Source organism: Piliocolobus tephrosceles, unplaced genomic scaffold, assembly GCF_002776525.5.
Source record: "Piliocolobus tephrosceles isolate RC106 unplaced genomic scaffold, ASM277652v3 unscaffolded_25502, whole genome shotgun sequence".
NCBI lineage: Eukaryota > Metazoa > Chordata > Mammalia > Primates > Cercopithecidae > Piliocolobus > Piliocolobus tephrosceles.
This window is the reverse complement of record NW_022308202.1, coordinates 1-6,179: the sequence shown is the minus strand read 5'-3', so window position 1 is coordinate 6,179 and position 6,179 is coordinate 1. Positions and strand designations below refer to the sequence as shown.

General features: G+C 51.1%; 1 pseudogene; it reads right to left on the bottom strand.

The window, feature by feature from the left end:
- Nucleotides 1–577: 577 nt before the first annotated feature.
- Nucleotides 578–2,634, bottom strand: LOC111532049 (annotated as a pseudogene).
- Between the last annotated feature and the right edge of the window lie 3,545 nt (nt 2,635–6,179).

Here is a 6,179-nt window from a genome sequence, read left to right as displayed (position 1 = left end):
TTATTTATTTATTTATATATATATATATATATATATTTATTTATTTATATGAGATGGAGCTTTGCTCTTGTCACCCTGGCTGGAGTGCAAGAACATGACCACCGTGGCTCACTGCAGTCACCGCCTCCTGGGATCAAGCGACTCTCCTGCCTCAGCCTCCAATGACAGGCGCTGCCACCACACCCAGTTAATTTCTTTTTTTGTATTTTTAGTAGAGATGGGGTTTTACCACATTGGCCAGGCTGCTGTCAAACTCCTGAGCTAAAGTGATCCTCCTGCCTTGGCCTCCCAAAGTGCTGGGATTATAGGCATGAGCCACTGTGACTGGCCAGTGAAATCTTTTTTTTTTTTTTTCAAAAATACAGTATTTATTGTAGTAACTAGAGTAGCAAGTAGAAAAAAACTAAGTGGAACTGCATGTTTAGCAACAGAGCTGAGTAATTATGAATATAAACAATTGCTATATGGAGAAAATACATCACGTTCATTGGAACCATGAACAATACTTACATACGTAGGAAATATAGAAAAAATAAAATAGGTTAAGGTAATAAGGATATAGGCAATTACGTTTTTATTTTTAATTTTATAAAGACTTTCATTTTTCCTTACAAACTGGGGTGCTTAAGAGACCCGATAATAGCTACTTTTTTATTTTCTTGGCACCAAAGCAACTTACTTATGTGTTCCTTCTCGCATATCTGTTTCAGATCATAGTCAAGTTTTCCAATTCGTTTTACTAAGTTAGGAAAAGTTTTTATACCAAAAAAAGTAAAATCAAAGCAAAACAAATCCTCCTTTGTTTATAGATGAAAATCTGGAACCAAATAACACCACATTAAAAGAACAAAACTTTGCAAACACATCCTAAAGCTACACACATTGAAGCGCTACAGAAATATGCTTCCTGGGTTGATTCTCCCTTCCCCCGCTCCTCTGCACTGTGCCTTTGGGTCTCAGACCCTTGTCCCAGGGGCCCCTTTGAATCCACCTCAGATTTCACGAGGATGGGGCTGAGCCACTCGGCTGAGGTCTGGCCCTGCTCTCCTCACCTGCCAACGCCTCACAGTCCTGCGCTGGCCAGTCCTTGGGGTCTTGATTATGGACTTTGGCCACAAACTTAAGAACTTTCATCTTGCTGGTTTCCAGGTTGGTTCGCGGGCCCCACTGGAGTTCGTAGTCCACGGGGTCGGCGTGGGGTATCCGCCGGTATTCCAGGTAACGATGTCGCACACAGTCCTCAGTAGTGAGTTTCTTTGGATCTCCGAAAATGAAATGCTTCTTGGTGGGGTAGACCCCTGAGCGCCGCAGCAAGTCCCAGACTTCAGTCTCCTTGATGGTGCTGCCCTTCATAAAGAGGAGCCCTGGCCGGGCGCGGTGGCTCAAGTCTGTAATCCCAGCACTTCGGGAGGCCGAGACGGGCGGATCACCAGGTCAGGAGATCGAGACCATCCTGGCTAACACGGTGAAACCCCGTCTCTACTAAAAATACAAAAACTAGCCGGGCGAGGTGGCGGGCGCCTGTAGTCCCAGCTACTCGGGAGGCGGAGGCAGGAGAATGGCGGGAACCCGGGAGGCGGAGCTTGCAGGGAGCTGAGATCCGGCCACTGCACTCCAGCCTGGGCGACACAGCGAGCCCCCGCCTCAAAAAAAAAAAAAGATGAGCCGTAGGACGATCATCAGGAGGCCCGTCGTGGGCGCGCCTTGGTCCCCCCTCGCCTCGGCATCCTCCTCCACCGGCTCCAGGGTGTTGATGAGGATGTAAGCGTTGCTCTTGGGTTCAAGTTCCACCAGCTTATACCCGAAGACGTACTGGAGGCGCGCGGCGGCCCGTTGAGGAGGTCGGGGAAGACGTCCCTGTCGTCCCCGATGACGTGCTGCAGTCTGTCGGCCCGCTTTTTTTTTTTTTTTTTTTTTTTTTTTGAGATGGAGTCTAGCTCTGTCGCCCAGGCTGGAGTGCAGTGGCGCGATCTCGGCTCACTGCAAACTCCGCCTCCCAGGTTCACGCCATTCTCCTGCCTCAGCCTCCCGAGTAGCTGGGACTACAGGCGCCTGCCATCTCGCCCGGCTGGTTTTTTGTATTTTTTAGTAGAGACGGGGTTTCACCGTGTAGATCAGGATGGTCTCGATCTCCTGACCTCGTGATCCACCCGTCTCGGCCTCCCAAAGTGCTGGGATTACAGGCTTGAGCCACCGCGCCCGGCCAATCTGTCGGCCCGCTAGATCGGAACCTTCTTCCGGTCCTTAGTCAGCAAGGACTGCACCAGCTCCGACACTTTCAGCTCCTGCTGCTTTCGGGTCCTGGGCCCCACGGCGGGGAGGCCTGGGCCCGGCGGGCGCCCCGAGGCCAGGGGCCCTGCGACCCCTGCGGGCCGCCCGGCCCCCGGAAGTGCTCGGGGCCTCCTCCGCGAAGCCGTCTCTAGGCGCCCGGGCGTCTTCGCCAGCCCGCGAGGCCCCGGAGTTTCCGCCACGGCTCCAGTCGCTGTCCCTCTCGGCCTGGCCGCTAGAGCCACCCCGGTTCCTCGGTTTTTGCAACATGTCACCGGCGACGGGTACCGGTGCACGCTCCCGCAAGCAAGCAGCCCCGCCAGTGAAATCTTTTAAATCTCACCAGATTTCAGGAACAAGTGAGATTTATGGATTAATAGAGGAATAACACACACACACACACACACACACATATATATATTTGAAACACAGTCTCGCTCTGTCACCCAGGCTGGAGTGCAGTGGCACAAGCTCGGCTCACTGCAAGCTCTGTCTCCCAGGTTCACACCATTCTCCTGCCTCAGCCTCCTGAGTAGCTGGGACTACAGGCGCCGCCACCACACCCAGCTAATTTTTTGTATTTTTAGTAGAGACGGGGTTTCACCATGTTAGCCAGGATGGTCACGATCTCCTGACTTTGTGATCCGCCCGTTTCAGCCTCCCAAAGTGCTAGGATTACAGGCTTGAGCCACCGCGCCCGGCCAATACATATATTTCTAATAGAATTTCATTTTAAACAAATAAGAGCTTCAGTGATAACTCTTATAATACCTATTTTTAAAATAATATACTAAGACAATGTTGTTTATTTTTCTTATTTGTAGAGATGGATTCTCACTGTGTTGCATAGGCTAGACTTGAACTCCTGGGCTCAAGTGATCTGCTTGCCTCAGCCTCCCAAAGTGCTGGGATTACAGGCATTAGCCACCTCGCCTGGTCAAGAAAATGTTTAAATTTACTGATATTAACTGGATCTGAAAGGAACTATGGTTCTGAGGTCTCCTGTACCTGAACTTCTCCGCAGACCTTCAGGAGCTCCTGGACCTGGAGAGCCTGTTCGTAAACGTATGCCCTCCAGGGGACCAGGAGGCTGACCCATGTCCCAATTTTAGCTGTGTCCTAGGAGACACACAGAGGAACTCGTCATATTCAGGTTACACTGACTGACCTTCTAAGTGAATGCACCGTGTCTGAAGAGCCGCTCACTGCAAACTCCACCCCCAGGTTCATAGCATTCTCCTGCATCAGTCTACCAAGTAGCTGGGATTACAGGCACCCACTACCACACCTGGCTAATTTTTGTATTTTTAGTAGAGGCGGGGTTTCACCATGTTGCCAGACTGGACTCAATCTCCTGACCTCAGATAATCCACCTGCCTCGGCCTCCCAAACTGCTGGGATTCCAGGGGTGAGCCACCGCACCTGACAATTTTTTGTATTTTTGGTAGAGACGAGGTTTCACCATGTTGTCCAGGCAGGTCTCGAACTCCAGACCTCAAGTGATCCACCCGCCTCGGCCTCCCAAAGTGCTGGGATTCCAAGGGTGAGCCACCGTGCCTGGCCACGACCACCCTTTTCTTTCATCACAGTCACTCCAGTGGGTACGTGGTAGCATTTCATTGTGGTGTTAACTTGCATTTCCATAATGACTAATGATGCTGGGTATCTTTTTTTTTTCTTCTTCTTTGGGGACAGGCTCTGCTCTGTCACCCAGGCTGGAGTGTAGTAGTGGTACAATCTCGCTTACTGCACCCTCAACCTCCCAGGTTCAAGGAATCCTCCCACCTCAGCCTCCCAAGTAGCTGGGACTACAGCTGTGCACCACCACACTCGGCTAATCTTTGTAGTTTTTGTACAGATGCAGTTTTGCCATGCTGCCCAGTCTGGTCTCAAACTCCTGACCTGAAGTGATCCACCAGCCTTGGCCTCCCAAAGTCCTGGGGTTGCAGGCGAGAGCCGCCACACCCAGCCTGTGCATCTTTTCATGGGTTGACTAGCTATGATCACAGCAAAGGTTTTCTAGTCGCTGCTATCTACAGAATCAGAGAATGTGAGTGTCCGGGCTAGGGGGACCTGGTAGAGGGAAGAAAGCTGGAGACTGAGAGTCAAGGTCTTTGCCTCCACTGGGGGTGGAGGTGGAGGGTGGGGAGGCAGGACCTGGGGCCCAGGTCTCCAGTGGCTGTTGCCGACACTGTGCGATCAAGTCTACACCTCTTGCTCCTGCGACAAGTGACTCCACACCTCCACAGCCATAATTTTAGAAACATTTTTTGGCCAGGTGCAGTGGCTCATGCCTGTAATCCTAGCACTTTGGGAGGCCAAGGAGGGTGGATCACTTGAGGTCAGGAGTTCAAGACCAGCCTGGCCAACACGGTGAAACTTCGTCTCTGTTAAAAATACAAAAATTAGCCGCAGGTGGTGGTGGGCACCTGTAATCCCAGCTACTCGGGAGACTGAGGCAGGAGAATTGCTTGAACCTGGGAGGTGGAAGTTGCAGTGAGCCGAGATCATACCACTGCACTCCAGCTTGGATGACAGAGTAAGACTCCCTCTCAAAAAAAAAAAAGAAAAAAGAATTTTTTTTTTTGGCTGGGCATGGTGGCTCATGCCTGTAATCCCAGCTACTCACCAGGCCGAGGTGGGAGGATCCCTGGAGTCCAGGAGTTTGAGTTCACCTGGTCAAAGAGGCTGGGAAGATCTGAGGCCCAGCCATAGGGCCCCAGGTAGGGCAGTGTCCACTCTGCCTCCTGAAGCACTGGAGGAGGCATGGGGGTGTGCTGGGCTCTGCAGTCCCTTCGACCCAGCTATGCTATGGCCAGCTGCCAGGTGCTCACCTGGTCAGAAGTTGACCCACGGGGCTCCTGACCCCTAGCCCCAGGCAAGAAGAGCGCACCACGCTTGGGGAGATCCAGCTTTGAAATACTTCCCAGCACCCAGTCCGGAACATTCTCCAAACATCAGACCCCCACAGTGTGAGCAGAGAACCTGCCCTTGAATGCTGGTCAGGAAGGGAAATCCCTCCTGGAGGGCAGATCCTATGGAGCTGGCCCCTGCCCCGCAGTTGACATTTCGCTACACTGAGCCATGTCTTGGAATGCCCGTGCTTGCAGGGCACATGCCTGTGGCAGCACCAACCGTGAGCCCTGGAGTGTGAAGTCACATCAAGGCTTTGCACATCTGAAACATATGCAATTGCCCTGACAAATTCTGGAAGTTCCAGAAGAAATAACACTCAAATTGCTAATAACACAGCAAAAGTAGCTGAAGAGATGTGTGTTCTCAGGACAGAACCCCTTCACACACTTGCTAGTCAGTATGTGTGGTGTCTTATTATTTTGTTTATTTATTGACTGAGTCTCTGTCTGTCGCCCAGGCTGGAGTGCAGGGACATGATCTCTGCTCACTGCAACCTCCGCTTCCTGGGTTAAAGCGATTCTCCTGCCTCGGCCTTTGGAGCAGCTGGGATTACAGGCGCTTGCCAACCACGGCTGGCTAATTTTTTGCATTCTTAGTAGAGATGGGGTTTCACCGTGTTAGCCAGGATGGTCTCGATCTCGTGACCTCATGATCCGCCCACCTCAGCCTCCCAAAGTGCTGGGATTACAGGTGTGAGCCACTGCGTCCAGTCAGTGTATTGTTATTTTATCATACTATTGTGGAGCTCAAGACAAAGTATCGTATCACAACAGAAATTAAAAACACTAATGGTCAAAACCATGAAGGAAAAGAATCGTCCTAACTAAAAAAACATGGAGAATGAAAATGACGATACAGATATTATGAGAGGACACACCAAACAGAAAGCAAAGATGCAGAAGGAAGCTGAAGGTCACAGACAGGAAAACCACAGCTGGTCCAGTCAGCAGGACACAAACCGCAGACACACCCACGAATTTGTTGATTTCAGTACC